At 37.5% G+C, this 20,188-nt stretch overlaps 1 long non-coding RNA gene across 1 annotated transcript in view; it reads left to right on the forward strand.

Moving 5' to 3' along the window:
• Positions 1-19,688, forward strand: part of LOC102152993 — a 69,108-nt gene extending 49,420 nt beyond the window's left edge. Inside the window, exon 4 of the long non-coding RNA XR_005363355.1 lies at positions 19,463-19,688. This is a non-coding gene — a long non-coding RNA (uncharacterized LOC102152993). The remainder of the gene's footprint in view (positions 1-19,462) is intronic.
• Positions 19,689-20,188: the final 500 nt, after the last annotated feature.

Raw genomic sequence — 20,188 nt, forward strand, 5'->3', positions numbered from 1 at the left:
CATTAGCAAATATCTTCTCCCATTCTGTAGGTTGTCTTTTAGTTTGTTGATTGTTTCCTTTTGTGTGCAAAAGCTTTTTATTTTGATGTAGTCCCAATAGTTTATTATCACTTTTGTTTTTCTTGAAAATGGGCAAACAACCTAGACAGACATTTTTCTGAAAAAGATATATGAGAAAGGGAGACAGAACATGAAAGACTCTTAACTCTGGGAAACGAACTAGGGGTGGTGGAAGGGGAAGTGGATGGGGGTGGGGATGACTGGGTGACAGGCACTGAGGTGGGCACTTGACGGGATGAGCACTGGGTATTATTCTATATGTTGGTAAATAGAACACCAATAAAAAATAAATTTAAAAAAAGAAAAAGATATATGAATGGCCAACAGGCATATGAAAAATCGCTCAACATCATTATCATCAGGGAAATGCAAATTAAACCACAAAGAGATATACTTCATGCCTATTAGAATGGCTATTATCAGAAAGATAAAAGATAAATGCTGGCATGGATGTGTAGAAAAGGGGACCCTTGTGCACTGTTGATGGGATTATAAACAGGTACAGCCATTATGGAAAACAGTATGGACTATCCACAAAAAATTAAAAATAGAACTGCCAAATGACCCAGCAATGCCACTTTTGGAACTATATCCAAAGGGAATAAAAACATTAACTTGAAAAAATATATGCACCCCCATGTTCATAGCAGCATTATTTACAATAGCCAAGACAATGAAACAGCCTAAGTATCGTCTATCAGTGGTTGAATAAAGAAGTTGAGCCGGGGTGGCTCAGCGGTTTAGCGCCACCTTCAGCCCAAGGCCTGATCCTGGAGACCCAGGATCGAGTCCCACGTCGGGCTCCCTGCACGGAGCCTGCTTCTCCCCCCTGCCTGTGTCTCTGCCTCTCTCTCTCTCTCTCTCTCTCTCACTCTCTCTCTCTCTCTGTCTGTCATGAATAAATAAATAAAATCTTTAAAAAAGAAGTTGTTATATCTATATTTATCTGTACATGCACACACATACACAGTGGAGTATTATTCAGCCATGAAAAATGAGGACATCCTACAACTTGTGACAATATTGAAAGCATAATGCTAAGTGAAATAAGTCAAAGAAAAACAAATTGCTGTATGATCTCATTTATGTGTAGAATCTAAAAACAAAACAAATCCCCCAAAACCTCAGCAAACTCCTAGAAAAAGAGATCAGATTTGTGGTTACCAAAGATGGGGGATGGTAGAGGGAGAGTTGAAAGGAGGTGGTCAAAATGTACAAACTTCCAGTTATAAAATAAATAAGTACTAGAGATGTACAACATGATGACTATATAATACTACTGTATAACATATAGGAAAGTTGTATCCTAGAAATTCTCATCACAAGGAGAAATTTTTTCATTTGTTTTATTGTGTCTATATGAGATGATGGATGTTAACTAAATCTAGGGTGGTAATCATTTCACAATATATATAAATCCAACCATCATGCTGTCTACCCAAAACTTACACAGTGATTTATGTCAATTATTTTTCAATAAAATGAAAACTATTTAACATAGCTATCACTTCCCATATCTTTTGGTGTGTTTGTGAGAGAGCTTAACTTCTACTCTCTTAGCAAATCCAATTATTGGCTTAAAGACATTCATAGCATTCTTTTATCATCTTTTTAATTTCTGCAGAATGTGCACCAGGTATCTGTTTCATTATTAATACTGTTTATTTATTCATCTTCTCTTTTTCCTCATCATCAGTCCTGCCAAAGTTTTGTCTACTTTATTAGTCTTTCCAAAGAACCAACTCCTGGTCTTGTTGCTCCTTTCTGTTTTTTATCTTTACTTTTTCTATGTCATTAATGTCTGCTCTTATTTTTCTTCCCTCCTGTTTTCCTTGGTTTGTTCTGCTGATCTTTTGCTCTCTAAATTTAGATGCTTACTCCATTAATTTTTCAGACTTCCCTGTTTTATAATGTAAACATTCAAAGATCAGACATTTCCCTCTGCTTTTTTTTTAAGATTTTATTTATTTATTTATTCATGAGAGACACAGAGCGAGCGAGAGACACACACAGAGAGAGGCAGAGACACAGGCAGAGGGAGAAGCAGGCTCCATGCAGGGAGCCCGACGCAGGACTCGATCCCAGGTCTCCAGGATCACAACCTGGGTGGAAGGCAGCACTAACCCGCCGAACCACCCGAGCTGCCCCATTTCCCTCTGCTTTGGCTATATTTCATTCATTTTGATTTAGTATTTTCATTATGGTAGTTCTAGGCATTTACAAATTTCCATTTTGACTATACTCTTATTTATAAGTTACTTAGTAAATGCTTTTAAATTTCCAAATATAAGAAAGTCATATGGGTTTAATTTTAACTCTTCATTGAAGAATAATATGCATACACAAAGTACATATTATAATTATAAATGCATAGCTCAGTGAATTTTTACAAACTAACTACAACCATGTCACCAACACAAAAATCAAGAAACAGAACGTTGCCAGTACCCTAGAATCCACCCTTATGCTCCCTTCCCATATCTACCCCTTCCTCAAGAATAAACACTATCCTGACTTCTAACAGTATAGACCTGCCTGCTTTTGTATTTAATGTAAATGAAATAATACAATATGTACAGTTTATTTCATTCAGCCTTATGTTTGTGAGATCATCCATATTGTTGCATGTAACTATAGTTTGTTAATAGTCTTTGCTGTAGAATACTTCATTGTATGAATGTACCATAATTTCTTTGTCCATTCTACAGTTGATGGACATTTGAGTAGTTTCTAGCTTAAGGCTGTTGTGAATACTGCTGCTATGAAAATTCTAGTGCATATTTTTTGTTGAACGAACGTATGTATTTCTGTTAGAGGCAAATAATTGCTGGCCCAGAGCTTATGTGTATATTCATGTTTAATTGACATGGCCAAACAGTTTTCCAAAGCGGTTGGACCAATTTATACCCTTACCAACAGGGTTGGGTTTTTTAAATATATTTTATTTGTTTATTCATGAGAGACAGAGAGAGAGATGGAGGCAGAAGGAGAGGGAGAAGCAGACTCCCTGAGGAGTAGGGTGCCCGATGTGAGACTCCATCCCAAGACCCTGGGATCATGACCTGAGCCGAAGGCAGACGTTTGACTGACAGAGACACTCAGATGCCCCATGGTAGGCTATTTTTTGTACTTGACTTCTAACTTAAGTGTGCTATGGACACAGAATATGGTTGGTATACTACTGATTCTTTGAACTTCATTAAGATTCCTTGATGTTTGGACACCTGAGTGGCGCAGTGGTTGAGTGTCTGCCTTTGGCTCAGGTCATGATCCCAGGGTCCTGGGATCAAGTCCTGCATCAGGGTCCCCATAGGGAGCTGCTTCTCCCTCTGCCTCTGTCTCTGCCTCTCTGTGTCTCTCATAAATAAATAAATAAATAAATAAATAAATAAATAAATAAAATCTTTAAAAAAGAGAGATTCCTTGATGTTTGATTTTTCAGAGCTTTCTATGTGTGCTTGAGAAAAATGTGCATTCTATATTATGAAAAATTATATGTCAACATATTGGACAACCTAAAAGAAATGGATAAATTCCTGGAAACATATAAATTACCCAAACTGAACAGACCAACAACCAACAAAGTAATTGAATCAGTAATCAACAAACTCCCAACAAACAAAAGTCCAGTACAAAATGGCTTCACAGGCAAATTCTACCAAACATTTTTTTTTTCTACCAAACATTTAAAGAAGAGTTAATATCTATTCTTCTCAAACTATTACAAAAAAAAAAAAAGAAAGAAAGAAAAGGAGGAAAATTTCTAAATTCATTCTATGAGGACAGCATTACCCTAATACCAAAACCAGATAAAGACACCACTAAAAAGAGAACAAGAAAACAGGCCAATATCCCTGATGAACTGTACCACCCAAAGCAATCTACACATTTAATGCAATCCTTATCAAAATACCAACAGCATTTTTTCACAGAGCTAGAACAAACAATCCTAAAATTTTAATGGAACTACAAAAAAACCAAATAGCCAAAGCAACCTTGAAAAAGAAAAGCAAAACTGGAGACATCACAATTCAGGACTTCTAGTTATATTGCAAACCTATAGTAATCAAAACAGTATGACTGACACAAAAATAGACACATGGATCAATAGGACAGAATAGAAAGCCCAGAAATGAACCCACAGTTATATGGCCAATTAATCTTTGACAATGCAGGAAAGGATATCCAGTGGGAAAAAGACAATCTGTTCAACAAATGGTGTGGGGAAAGCTGGACAGCCACATGCAAAAGAGTGAAACTGGACCACTTTCTCACACCATACACAAAATAAATACAAAATGAATTAAAGACCTACATGTGAGACCTGAAACTATAGAAATCCAGAATAGAACACAGTAACTTCTTTGACAGCAGCAGTAGCAAAATCTTTCTAGATATGTCTCCTGAGTCTAGGGAAAATAAAAGCAAAAATAAACTATTAGGACTTCATCAAAATAAAAAGCTCTGCACACTGGAGGAAATAATCAACAAAACAAAAAAACAATCTACAGAATGGGAGAAGATATTTGCTAATGACATAGCTGATAAAGGGTTACTATCCAAAATATATAAAAAACTTATAAAACTCAACACCCCAAAAACAATCCAATTTAAATAGGCAGAAGATATGAATAGACATTTTTCCAAAGAAGACATACAGATGGCCAACAGACACATGAAAAGTTGCTCAATATCACTGATTGTTAGGGAAATGCAATTTAAAACTACAATGAGGGCAGCCTGGGTAGCTCAGCGGTTTGGTACCGCCTTTGGCCCAAGGTGTAATCTTGGAGCCCCAGGATCGAGTCCCACGTTGGGCTCCCTGCATGGAGCCTGCTCCTCCCTCTGCCTGTGTCTCTGCCTCTCCCTCTCTCTGTGTCTCTCATGAATAAATAAATAAATATAAATAAATACATACATACATACATACATACTACAATGAGATATTACTTCACACCTATCAGAATGACTAAAGTAAAAAACACAAGAAACATGGGCAGCCCCAGTGGCCCAGCGGTTTGGCGCCGCCTTCAGCCCAGGGCTTGATCCTGGAGACCCGGAATCAAATCCCACGTCGGGCTCCCTGCATGGAGCCTGCTTCTCCCTCTGCTTGTGTCTCTGCCTCTCTCTGTGTGTCTCTCATGAATAAATAAATAAAATCTTAAATTAAAAAAAAAAGCACACACAAGAAACAAGAAATGTTGGCAAAGATGTGGAGAAAGGGAAATTCTCTTGTACTGTTGATGGGAAGGCAAACTGGTGCAGTCATTCTGATAAACAGTAGGGAGTTTCTTCAAAAAGTTAAAAATAGAACTACTCTATGGTCCGGCAATTGTACTACTAGGTATTTAACCAAAGAATACAAAAACTAATCCAAAGAGACACATGCACCCAATATTTACAGCAGCATTATCTACAATAGCCAAATTGTGGAAAGAGTCTAAGTGTCCATTGACTGATGAAAATGGATAAGGAGGTGATATAGATATACAATGGAATATTACTCAGCCGTAAAAGGAATGAAATATTGCCACTTGTAGCAATATGGATGGAGGTAGAGAGTACAATGCTAAGGGAAATAAGTCATGGAAAGAAAAATACAGTATGGTTTCCCTCACATGTAGAATTGAAGGAACAAAACGAACAAGCAAAGGAAAAAAAGAGAGGGGTGCCTGGGTGGCTCAGTCAGTTAAGCGTCTGCCTTCAGCTCAGGTCATGATCCCAGGGTCCTGAGATGGAGCTCCACAATGGGTTCCCTGCTCAACCGGAGGCCTGCTTCTCCCTCTCCCTCTGCTATTCCCCCTGCTTGTGCTCTTTGGCTCTCTGGCTCTCTCGCTCTCTCTCTGCCAAATAAATAAATAAAATGTTTTTAAAGTGAAATTTATTTCAGAGATTTTTTTTTTCAAATAACCAACCAATTGCCTTAAAGCAATTCATTCATCAAATAAGCCATCCTTCTACTTATTTGGATTGATTTCTGGGTTCTTGCTTTTGCTCCACTGATCAATCCCTTCAGAAGTACTAACAGAGTTAATAAATGTCGTTTTATAATATGTTTTAAGCATATATTGGGGCTAGTTTCCCCCTACTATTACCCATTACTCTCATTTTCTCATACTTTAACTAGACTTACATTTTAACTAGTAACTTTAGAATTAGCTTATCTAGTTAAAAAAAATCATAGGAATTAACTACTGTATTGCAATTAATTGTTTAAATCTTTCTTTTTTAAAAAAAGATTTTATTTATTTATTCATGAGAGGCACAGAGAGAGGGGCAGAGACATAGGCAGAGGGAGAAGCAGGTTCCATGCAGGGAGCCCGATGTGGAACTCGATCCCAGGACTCCAGGATCACGTGCTGAGCCGAAGGCAGAGGCTTAACTGCTGAGTCACCCAGGCATCCCTAAATCTCTTTCTCCCATTATGAGATTATAAACTCATCATGTCAGGGACCAAGTCAATCTTGTTCACCATTGCCAGAATCTAATATAAAGTGCATTGCAAGTACTCAATAAATATTTGTTGAATAAACTATTGAATGAGTGGGACCAAAATCACACTCTCCTATTCTGCAATTCTGTTAATCTCATTAATGCAGGAAGAAGAAATTGACTCACAGCTAAGCTTCTCTTCTTATTCCTGTTTCCTACTCCCTCCTCATGTTGATCCTGGGAATATTCTTCAGTAAATGTCCTGCACACAAATTTCCATCTGAGCCTGTTTCCCAGGCAGCTTGACCTAAGACATAGAGGAATGGATGGCTTGAATACTCTCCAGGAAATACCCTATAAACATTATTTTATAAGATATTTGATAAGTTAGGCAGCAGAGTTTCAGGTTATATTCCTTGACAAGTACTTGAAGTTCTCTTTTGCTATAAAAGATTTGTCTATGCACTTAAGAAAACTGACGACCCAAAAGAATCATCAATCCTAGATAAAATGCATCCCAATTATCACTTTTGCACATATTCTGAATATCTCTTCTATAAATTGCATCTTGCTAGATACCACTGACATATATTACCTCATTTAATAACAGTGAGAAATAGGTATTATTTCCATGTTATAGATAAGAAGTTAAAGGTTCTGAGATCTCACTGATTATTACATGGCCAGTCAGTAATCAACTCTGGGCTTCAAATTCAGATATATGTGATTCTAAAAATTATGCTTTCCTAAAATCATTATGCCTCATTTAAAAAATCAAGCATTTAATATAGTTCTTAAATGTTTACATGGTTTCTAATTCTAACTTTCTCAAATCTGTCACTTCAATTAATGAATAAATAATCATTTCTTGCCACTTTACTACAGTGGGGCAAAGGATGATCTTTTTGATTGAAATGCTGGATCATTTGGAAGTTGTAGAGAGATGGCTACTTCAGGGTGCCCTGGTAACCTTTATGTGTCTAAATGGGCCATGCAGGAAAATGCTTGAACCACATCTAATTTGAGTGTTGGCAGGATAACTTGTGATCCAGGGCCTGGGAGCATAAAGGCCTGTGAGGAGCCACTCCAAAGCCACATCCTATTTGCCTCCCTATATCCCCTGAAAGCTGTTGTGAAACAGTTTCTCACTGCCTCCTGAGTTCTGATGACATTCAAGGCTTTCTGCTCCATCCTCCTAAGAACAATGCCACAGAATATAAAACCACTTGGCTTCAGTTTAGAATTGGCTCCTCCATAACAGGGTATCCCACAAACTTCAATGCAGTCATCTAGCCTCTGTTTTAGTGTTGTCCTTGGTGTGTGGGACAAGATGCGTCCTCGGTATGTGGGAAGCTTTTATTCTTTCACTGTCTGTACAGTAAAAACTACTTGAATCTAGAAGTGGCTTGTTGTATCTTTATGACTAAGTCAACCAGGTCTTAGTCTTACCTTGCCTTGTGTGTGCTTGACAGATACTCATATGAAAAAGAGCAGAACTTGATCCCTGCCTCACATCACACATAAAGTTGATTTGAGATGGATTGCAAACCTAAATGTGAAAGACAAAACAATAAAGCTTTTACTTTCTTAAGACTTCTTTGACACATGGATTATTTAGTAGTGTGTTGCTTATTCTCCACATATTTTGGAATTTTCTAGCTTTCTGTTTTTTATTTCTCGTTTAATTCTGTTGTGGTGTGAGGAACACACTAATATACTTTTATGTTTCCTATTCCTCTAAGTTTGCTCAGGTGTGTTTTCTGGTAGAGAATATGGTCTATTTTGATGGATGTTCTGTGTAAACTTGAAAAGAATGTGTATTCTGCTATTGTTGAATGCAGTACTTTGTGTCAGTATTGGATCAAGATGATTGGTGGTGCTATTCAGTTCAGCTATATCCTTACTGATTTTCTGCCTGCTTGATCTACCAATTACTGAAAGAAGGATGTTCAAGTCTCCAAATATAAAGTAAGGGATGTTTGTCTCAGTCTTCTGGTGGCCCTGGATTTCTGGGCTATGATCTTATTTTTCCTCATAGGTGAGATAGGCTAGAAGAGGCTGGAATTGGGTAATTTTCCTTCTCACACTTCAGATAAAGCTCCAGTAATCTTTTCTGTTGCTAAGTATGCCTTTGTTAAGGGGAATACACTAGATGTATTTCAAAATGATTGCTTTCTCCTCCCCCTAGCAGAAACATGAAGGTTTTTCTTGGCTCTTCACTAAAAAACTGGTAGGGATCCCTGGGTGGCGCAGCGGTTTGGCGCCTGCCTTTGGCCCAGGGCGCGATCCTGGAGACCCCGGATCGAATCCCACGTCAGGCTCCCGGTGCATGGAGCCTGCTTCTCCCTCTGCCTATGTCTCTGCCTCTCTCTCTCTCTCTATGTGACTATCATAAATAAATAAAATTAAAAAAAAAATTTAAAAAAAAACAAAAAAAAAAAAAAAAAAAAAAAACAAAAAAAAACTAAAAAACTGGTAGAGTTCCTGGAGGTGAAACTTATAAAAAGTATGAGAGCTTCCTAGGACGACATAAAAAGTTTCTTCCAGCTTTTAAAAATCAAAATATGAAAAGGCAACCTGTTGAATAGAAAAAAATTAAATTAAATAGAAAAAAACAATTGTAAAATTTGTATGGAACCACAAAAGACCCCAAGTAGCCCATGCAACCTTGAGAAAGAACCAAGCTGGAAACATCACACTTCCTGATTTCAAACTGTACACCAAGATGTAGTAATCAAAACAGTATGGGACTAGCATACCATAGTGCAGACACATCGACCAAGGGAACAGAATCAAGAGCCCAAAAATAAACCCAGACATATACAGTCAACTGATACTTTGACAAAGGAACCAAGAATACTCAATGGGGAAAGTATAGTCTCTTCAATAAATGGTGCTAGAAAAACTAGATAATCCACCAGCAAAAGAGTGAAATTGGACTATGTTAGGCAATCATGAAAAAAAGTCACTATAAACATCCATGTGCAGATTCATTTGGTGCATGTAAGTTTTCATTTCCTTTGGGGAAATACCCAAGTTCAATTGCTGGATCATATAGTAAGAATCCGCTTAGTTTTGTAAGAAAGTGCCAATTGTATTCCAAAGTAGCTGTAGCACTTTGGAGTCCCACCAGTAAAATATGAAAGTTCCTATTGCTCCTGATCCTCACTAGCATTTAGTGTTGTCAGGTATTAGATTTGAGCCATGTTAATAGGTATGCAGTTGTACCTCATTGCTGTTTTATTTACAATTCTCTAGTGACATAAGATATTGAACATTTTTTCATATGTTTATTTGCCATCTGTATCTATTCTTTTGTAAGATGTTTAGATCTTTGGCCCATTTTTTTTTTTTTTTTTTTTTTTTTTTTTTTTTTTTTTTAGATTTTACTTATTTATTTGAGAGAGAGAGAGAGAAAAAAAAAGCACAAGCAGTGGGAGGAGCAGAGAGAGATACGGGGCTCCATCCCTGGAACCTGGGATCATGACCTGAACTGAAGTCAGACACTTAACCAACTGAGCCACCCAGGTGCCCCTAGTCCATTTTTAATCAAGTGGGATTTTTTTCTTATTGTTGAGTTTCAAGAGCTCTTCATATATTTTGGATAACCGTTCTTTATTACATGTGTCTCTTGCAAATATTTTCTTCTGGTCTATGGCTTTTCTTCTCATTCTCTTGACTGTGTCTTTTGCAGGACAGGTATATTGATGGTAAGCCATACTGATAACATAAACGCTCAATTAACACATATTTTGTATGTTATACATATTTTATACTGTTTTCTCACAATAAAGTAAACTAAAGAAAATGTTATGAAGAAAACCATAGGGAAGAGAAGACACATTTACAGCACTGTACAGTAAAAAAAAAAGTATATATCTGTGTAAGTGAAACAGCACAGTTCAAATCCCTGTTCAATGGTCAACAGTACACAGAGTTTATTGACTCTTTTCCTATTGTTGAATATGTCTGTTGTGGTTCTAATACTTTGCTTTAGATTAGTATATTTATGCACTATATGTTTTATGTAATATTATGCCCTTAGAATAGATTCCTAGAGGTATATATTCACTGAAAATGAAGTGTGAGTACTTTTAAGAAGCCTCGTGCCGTTTTCCAACTTACTTTGCAAAACAGTCTTATTAATTTGTGCATCCAGAAATTATGTGAGACTGTACCTATCTCACCATACTCTTAGCAGTATTATAATCTTCCCAGTACTAATTTGGCCAGGCAAAATAAAAGCATCTGTTAATTGTATACCTATGACACTAGTGAGACTGACCAATTTTCCCTGTTAATTGAACTCTCTCTTTTGTAGAATGTTTGTTTATATCCTTTCTTCATTCACTTAACCTATTCTTAACAATTTTCTTTTTTTTTAAGATTTTATTTATTTTTTCATGAGAGACACAGAGAGACAGACAGACAGACACAGACAGAGGGAGAAGCAGGCTCCATGCAGGGACCCCGATGCAGGACTTGATCCCGGATTATGAGATCACGCCCTGAGCCAAAAGGCAGACGCTCAACCACTGAGCCACCCAGGCGTCCCACAATTTTCTTATAAATTTATATAACATAAGTGGCAATTATTTGTCTATCCTATGTTCTGTGAGTACTTTCTCAGCATATTTGCTTTTAAATTCTTATTTCTTTTTAAACATAGAGTGCTTTTGAGGAATTAAAAAAAAATAGGATACAGTCAGGAGAAGGAAGAACGGTCATGATCAACTTTAGAATTCTCTTTCACGCATGTGACTTCACAGGACATTAATTATTCATCCCTAAGAGAGTCAAATTCTCCAAGACTAAGTTTTCTACAACTGAGCCAAAGCTTTTGCATAATACTTAAAAGCAAATTGGCAATTAACCTTGGACAATAAAGCAATGATGTAAGATGACCTTTCAATAAACACTGTTTAAGAGTCAGGTGGCTCCAGTCAGCACCAGCTGGAACTACTCTGTAGAATAAAATGTGTATTACTCTGCTGTTTTCAATGCAAAATACTACAAAGGTCATCATTAATTTGTACCGAAGTTTTCAGAGCAACTGACAGACCATAACCAAGATTCACAATTCTTATCTTGTGAATCAAGGCCAAACCATTTAAGTGATCACTGATTTCACTATGCGGAGCCTAATTTTTCTTTATCCAGAATAAGCATCTTTCCTTGGTAGGCCAGATAACAGAATTTAGGGATAAAGACCAGAAAAGACCTCAAACATAGAAAATGTAGAAATTATCACAACTTTGAACCAGCCACAGATAGTCCAAGAACATTTGTTTATGCACCTGGGCATTTATGAAAACGAGAGGAAAAGAGAAGGTGCGCTTGTTGTGACAGAGCACTCCACTTGGCTTTGCAAGAGGAGGCAGTTCCACCATAATTTCTCTGCCCACACCTGCCATGTGAGGACATTTTGCAAAAGAAATTAGTGAGGATGAAAATTTAAGTCACTTGAGGTCTACATGACTCAAAAAGCAAAACTAGTCACAGCTTCCTCTTCTACCAAACTGGAGTGAAGAGTATAACTCGGGGGGCTCACAGAGGACAAGGTGAATGGTAGAGGAGTAGCTTGTTTCTTGATGATTCTCATATACACATACAAACACAAAGTAGCATGATGCTTTAAGATAGAAAGGGTTGATTACATTTTATTAAATGAGTCACATCAGTTACCATAACTTTCCTGCACTTAAGCCAAACAATTCTACTTTTTTCCAATTTTATTGAGAAATAATCAATGTATAATACTGTATAAGTCTAAGGAATACAAGAAGATAGTATGATTTATAGACCATGAAATGATTAAAATAGGTTTAGCTAACATGTATCTTCTCATATAGATAAAAAGACAATAAAGGATAAAAGAAAAATAGTTTTCTCCTTCTGATGAGAACTATTAGGATTTACTCTCTTAACAACTCTCCCGTATATCATACAGCAATAGTCATCATGTTGTGTATTACATCCTTAGAGCTTATTTATCTCATAACTGAACATTTGTACCTTTGACAATCTTCCTCCAGTTTTCCCTCCCAGGACCCTGCCTGGTTACTACTTTTTAATGCTGTAACAAGATATTCTGAAATAATATTTTTTGAAAACTACATAAGCATAGGGTATAGCATCTAGTCTATTAGTTATCCCGGATTGAGCGGGTTGTAATGGGGAAAATGGACAGTGTCTGGAAGTCCAGGAAGATGACATGATGTTCCATCAAGGTTTGCCAACGTGATACAAGGAGAGCTCAGAAAGTAGGATTCGAAAATTTCCTGCAGTCCTCCCCTGCTCCAAACTGGTAATTCTGGGGCATAAGATTGAAAATAGGAGTTTACAACGACTTTAGTGGGCAAAATGTGGCTCAGAAAGGATACACATTTAAAAAAATCAAGAAATCTTATGTCAAAATGTGGGCAAAATAGTGAGAAGGCAAAAAGTGTATGAATGAAAAATAATATCATATAATACATGACAAACAAATCCACTTCAAGACAAATGAGAAGGTATATTTAGATTAAGAAGTTGAGACCAGGGGGATCCCTGGGTGGTGCAGCGGTTTGGCGCCTGTCTTTGGCCCAGGACGCGATCCTGGAGACCCAGGATCGAGTCCCGCGTCGGGCTCCCGGCATGGAGGCTGCTTCTCCCTCTGCCTGTGTCTCTGCCTCTCTCTTTCTCTCTCTCTATCATGAATAAATAAATCTTTAAAAAAAAAAAGAAGTTGAGACCATTTCCAAAAATTACTTTGTGTTATAATTTATTTTATGCGATACATCTTCCATGGCCCTTCTTTACTTCTTCCCCTGTACTGTAATATTTATGAGTCTATCTGCACCCTTGAGTTTTAGCTCCTGTCATGTAACCATGCATCATACTTCATTGTATTCTCAGGAATGGGGATGCTGAGGAGTTAAAAAAAAAAAAAAAAAAAAAAAAAAAAAAGCTCTTTTTTCTCCAGATTTTTCTCCATACCATTTTATAAAAGGATGTTTAGTTCAAAATAAACTATCAAAATAAGCCAACAAGCCCTGGGTTTTATTTATTTATTTTTTTTAATTTTTATTTATTTATGATAGTCACAGAGAGAGAGAGAGAGAGGCAGAGACATAGGCAGAGGGAGAAGCAGGCTCCATGCACCGGGAGCCTGATGTGGGATTCGATCCGGGGTCTCCAGGATCGCGCCCTGGGCCAAAGGCAGGCGCCAAACCGCTGCGCCACCCAGGGATCCCTAAGCCCTGGGTTTTAATCCCAATTAATTCTCTGTGAGATTTTGGGAAAATTACTTAACAGCATTTTTGAACCTTGGATTTCCACTCTCACATAATGATGACAATGACGATGGTGATGGCTATTAACTACTTAGTTGCTGGGGCTCCTGGGTGCTTCAGTCGGTTTAGCATCAGACTCTTGGTTTCGGCTCAGGTCATGATCTCATGGGTTATGGAATCAAGCCCCACATTCAGCCCTGAGTGGGGCTCCGTGCTCAGCAGAGGGTCTGCTAGAGATTCTCCCTCTGCCCTTCTCTCTCAAATAAATAAATAAATCTTTTTAAAAAATTAGTTGCTGCTATATACCATGTGGTGTAACAATTTTATGACTGATCTTTGTAGTAACCATTCCAAGTATGTATTATTATCTGTATTTTATAGAAGAGGACTCAAGGTCTCAGATAAGAAGTTGGGAAATATATATAGTTAATAATTAAGAGCTAGCAATTGGACCAGCAGTTCTGGCTACAACACCCATGATGTACCTCAGATTTTGCACCCTATACCATTTGTAATATTCCTATAGGGTGCACTGTAGGTCTTCATTACTTCTCTCCTTTATGCTTTTCTAATGTGGAAGACCTTATTTCTTCTTTTTTCCTTTTAATGCTTCTATATATGTTTATTTTTTTCTTTCCTTCTCCAAATTTTTATTTAAATTACAGTTAGTTAACATAGAATGTAATATTAGTTTCTGGTATAGCATTTAGTGACTCATCACTTACATACAATACCCAGTGCTCATCACAAGTGCCCTCCTTAATACTCATGACATTTAACCCATTCCTCCACTCACCTCCCCTCCAGGAACCCTCAGTTTGTTCTCTATAATTAAGAGTCTGTTTCCTGGTTTGCTTCTCTTTTTTTTCCCCCTATGTTCCTCTATTTTGTTTCTTAAATTCCACATATGAGTAAAATCATACAGTATTTGCCTTTCTCTGATGGACTTATTTCACTTGACATAATACTCTCTCACTCCAACCACATTGTTGCAAATGGCAAGATTTCATTCTTTTGATGGCTGAGTAATATTCCATTCTATATACATATAACATCTTTAACCATTCATCAGTTGGTAGACATTTGGGTTTTTTCCATATGCAAAAAAAACTTTTCTTAAAGGAATAAATAAATTCATTTTCCTTTTTATGTCCTGCCTTTTCTCCTACCTCCTCCTTTTATCCTTCGTCTTCCTTTTTTTTTTTTTTTTTTTCTTTTTCTCTTGTTAAAATAGAAATCAAAACACTTGTGTTCCAGCCCTGGTTCTGACATTAACTCTGTGAGTTGGTGTTTTTCAAAAAAATGGGAATAATAGCACCTATCCTTCTCTAACTCCCTGACAGAAATATTGTATAAATTCTAGTGAAATCACACATGGGACATCAATCAAGAGTAAGGAATTTGATAAATCAAAGATATTATTTGGAATATTTTTATCTACTTACCAAACCATAGACTGGTCTATAAAACTAGAAGACAATTAGGAAAACCTAGAAGTAAATAAATAGGTGTAGCAAGGGAAAGGGGCTAAACTCTCCAAGTGGTATCCAAGGACCCACTAGCACACCATCAACTTGTCTTCCTTTTCTAGTTAAAAATATAGCATTATGAGAGGCTCATGGATGGCTCAGTCGGTTAAGCATCCAACTCTTTTTTTTTTTAAGATTTTATTTATTTATGAGAGACACACAGAGAGAGAGAGAGAGAGAGAGGCAGAGACACAGGCAGAGGGAGAAGCAGGCTCCACGCAGGGAGCCCAACATGGGACTCAATCCTGGGTCTCCAGGATCAGGCCCTGGGTTGAAGGCAGCGCTAAACCGCTGAGCCACCCAGGCTGCCCAGCATCCAACTCTTGATTTCAGCTCTGGTCATAATCTCAGGGTTGTGAGATTAAGTCCTGAGTCAGGCTCTGCACTGGGTATGGGGTCTCCTTAAGACTCTCTCTCTCCTTCTCTTTCTGTACCCCCTCTCAAAAAAAAAAAAATATATATATATAGCATTAATCAAAACATTCTCTGGGAGGTTAAGCAAAACTATCCCCAAATTGGACAACTGACTTCAGAGTATGTCTGAGTTTACCAAAAGCTCTGAAGGAGTTTAGCTTAAAATAAGATTAGAAATAGCATCCCCTCCACTACAACCATTCCCTCCCCACCAGCTTGCCTCATTCTGTTCTACACCTAACATATACTTGAGATCTGACTCTTCAGATAATGTTAACAGTTCTCTAGTGGTTTTTTCTAAAGGGGTGGAGAGGTGTGTATAGAAATTGCTATATTCTAATTGCTTAGAAATTGCTATATTCTAATTCCAGATCAGTCCCATTCAATGGAAAGTTGATCTAACTAGTAACTGGCAAAGATGCATCGTGTAAAAGAGAAAACCATAATTATAGGAGAAAATTAAGGCGTACTTGGCTCAAAAAAAAATCTCAGCTACTGCCAGAATCCCTCAGTATTTGCAATAAAAAATAAAAAGCCAGGGAAAGTTAACTGCTTTCCCATAAAAATGAACCTGCTCATTTGTGAAGCAAATAAAACAAAACTTTGGTTTATATGAGTCTTTGCTCCTCACAGGTATTACAGCTGTGAAATGTTTGCATTTGCTGCACCAGTAACACAATTATATAGAAAAATCCAAAGGTGAACTACCTTTTTGTATCAAACTAATAAATGTACACTCATGCCTCATGGAGCTCCAGACTTTAATACAAACTGCACTCTTAACATCACTACTTAAATGTTTCAAAGTTACCCTAAACTCAAACTCAATGTGCCCCAAACCAAAATCATTATTTCTTTCACTCCTCAAAACTTGGTCCTCTTCCAGGGATTCCCAAATGAATTAATCCACCATCCGTCTAGTTCTACCACTCAGAAACGTATTATGTTTGACATCATCTTCTTACTCTCCCATATTCAATATGTCACCAAGTCCTGTCCATTTTACCTCCCCAGTGTCTCTCAAAATATCTACTCTCTTCTGTCTCCACCACCACTACCACCGCAACCCACTACCTCCCAAATGGACAACAGCATTGGCCTCCGAACATTCACTTTTTTTGTACATCCACTCTGGCCCCTTCCAATCTGTTCTTCACACTTTAGCCAGAGTTATCATTTCAGAATACAAAACCAATCTTGTCACAGTCATATCCTGTTTAAAAATCCTCAGATTTCTCCCTGTTGCTCTTGGGATCAGGACGAAACTCCTTAGGACAGTCTACAATGCCCTGCATGATCTGATTTCTACCTACCTCACCAACTTCAATTCACACCACACTCCCTCTCACTAGAGAGAGAGAAAGGGTAGTAGACTTGCTTCCAGGACATAATCTCCAGAAATGACAACTTTCCAACAATTTTTTGAGATAATTTGTTGACAAGACAGTCATTATGACTGATGGCATAATTTTAGCCAAAAACAAGACAAAAAGGCAGAGAAAGTATATGCTTGTTCTAAACTTGACACAGTCAGCCTCAAGCACACCAACACCATCCCCACCCCCAAACATGCACACAAAGATGTTTTAAAGCAGCCATAACTCTACTCTTGCCATCCTTGCCCTCGCCATGTTTCTCCCTTCTCAGGACTTTGGAGTGCAGGTGAGATTCAAACCACCTTTGTCTGACTTTTAAGACAGTGCACTTTCCACCATTTTTTCTTGTCCCAAAAGAAGTATTTCTCCACATAAATTTAGATATTCTAATGACAAAACTTAAACATACCTATGACCCAGTATTTTTTAAAAAGCTGAAAATATGCTCTATTCTCTATTTCCTTTCTAATGTAAAATTTCAAACGCATAAGAACAGAATAGACAATAACCCTCCATATGCATATCACCCACACTCAAGAATGGCAAACATTTGCCATTATGTCATCTATTCCTTTTTGTTTCTGTTTTTATTTGTTGAACCACTTTAAATAAATCTAAGAGGATATATCGTTTTCCCCTCACGTTTCAATATGCATCTCTAAAAAATATGAACACTTTCTTACATAACCATAAGGCCATTTTTATATTCAACAAAATTAACAATAATTCTTTGGTATCATCTAACATCCAGTCTGTGATCAAATTTCCACAATTGTCTCAAAAATCTTTTTATCATTGGTGTGTTTGAATCATGTTCTAAACAAGGTCTGCACATTCATTTAGTTATTATGTCTCAAATCTCTCATTTCCCCCCATGTCATTGACTTACTGCAGAAACCAGGTCAATTGTCCTGTATAATGGCTCATATTCTGGATATATCTGATTCCTTGACGTATGATTTAACCTGTTCCTTTCTCCCTCTGCTCCCTATAGACTGCAAGTTAATTCTAAAACCTTGATTAGACTCAGTTTCAAGTTTTTGGCAAGAATATTTTATCAGGAGAGCTGTGTACTTCAAAGTGCATCTTATCAAGAAATTCACAAGGCTCATTGTTCCATTTTAAATGATACTTAGTGTCATTTTATTTTTATCATTATTTATGAATTTTCATAAATTCAACAACTTTTGAATCAGATATGAGGTATATTTCCAGGTTTCTGCAAAAAGAAGTAAACATGATAGCAAGGTTCCTGCCTTCATGAAGATTTCACATATTATTATTTCAATGTTTGATCTACAGATTCTTTTTTATGTTAGTGTTCACTAATACTAGTGTTGGTGTTATTAACACTAGCTAGTGTTAATATGAAATTCACATTTAAATACATACACATAAGTATATGTATTTGTACGTTTGCATGTACATGTGTAAATACACATACACACACATCCTTCATCCATTTCTCATACTTATTAGACACTAACTTTCGGGATATCTTCCCACATGCAACTGAAGTCCTCTTCAGTGAGAACTGCCCCTCCCCCTACATTTGTAGTAAATGGCCTGTCCTCTCCACCAGGCCTGATTGAATGAGGAATGGACACCTGACCCGAGATAGCCAATCACAATCTCTCTCTTAAGAATGTAAACAGAGGGCCACCTGGGTGGGTTAATGCGTTAAGACGCTGCCTTCATGGGCAGCCCGGATGACTCAGCGGTTTAGCACCACCTTCAGCCCAGGGAGTGATCCTGGAGTCCTGGGATCAAATCCCACATCAGGCTCCCTGCGTGGAGCCTGCTTCTCCCTCTGCCTATGTCTCTGCCTCATTCTTTCTCTCATGAATAAATAAAATCTTTAAGAAAAATAAAAAAGAGGCTGCCTTTGGCTCAGGTGGTGATCCCAGGGTCCTGGGATTGAGCCCCTGGGGGTGGGGATGGGGATGCCTCCCTGCTCAGTGGGAAGTCTGCTCCTCCCCTCTATCCCTCACTCATGCTTTTGCTTTCTCCCTCTCTCAAATAAATACATAAAATCTTTATTTAAAAAAAAAAAAAAGGATGTAAACAGAGAGACACAGCAAGTGGGAATAGTGGCCTGGGTCTGACAGCCTTCTAACTTCCGGTCATTTCCTTTCCTGAAACCTTATTTAATGATCAACTTCTTGAATTTCATAATCTGTTTGTTTGAGGGGTTTTTGTATGTGCGTGTGTGGTTTTTTGTTTTGTTTTGTTTTGTTTTTTGTTTGCTTTCCTCTTTGGCTAAGCTATTCCAAGTTATTTTCTGTTACTGGCAATCAAAAGAACTTTACAACATTGACTGTAACACAGTGTGTGAGAGAGATCAGATGTCATTGTCAAATAATGTCTTTCTTTTCAGGTGAACACTTCCTCAATGCCTTTGAACATGAGCCTTTCAACCAGATCAGTGTGTAAATGAAGTAAGCTGCAGTCCACTGAGTTGCTTGATAGTTACTGCACTAAAGGCCATGCCTACCAAAAAGCTGTCACCCTAGCCTGCCAAGGTGTTTCCCTTCCTTCCTATGAAATTCCATCCCTACAATCATCCTTTTTATGGAATAATAAAGATGGAAGCATTATCTTCAGATCTTCAGATGCCATCTATGCATTACCATGCAGGAGATGAGGGATTTAGAAGGAAGACCCTAGATCTTCCTCTTTCCTTTCATTTAACATACCTGAATAATTTATCAAGTTAGCAAACTGACATCAAGTTTCAGTAAAAGGTACATGAGATTAGTGCTCAGCATCACTAATCATCAGGAAAATACAAATCAAAACCACTATGAGATATTACCTCATGCCTCATGCTTCTTAGGATGGCTCTTATCAAAGGATAACAAGTATTGGTGAGGATGTAGAGAAAAGGGAGCCTTTGTGCACTGTTCATGAATGTAAATTGCTGCAGCCACTGTGGAAAACAGTTTGGAGGTTCCTCAAAAATTAAAAATGTCCATATGATCCTATAATTCTACTTTTAGGTATATACCCAAAGGAAATGAAATCAATATCTCGAACAGATATCTGCACTCCCGTGTTTATCATAGTAATATTCACAATAGCCAAGACATAGGAAAAGACCTAA

The sequence above is a fragment of the Canis lupus genome, chromosome 8, assembly GCF_011100685.1.
Source record: "Canis lupus familiaris isolate Mischka breed German Shepherd chromosome 8, alternate assembly UU_Cfam_GSD_1.0, whole genome shotgun sequence".
NCBI lineage: Eukaryota > Metazoa > Chordata > Mammalia > Carnivora > Canidae > Canis > Canis lupus.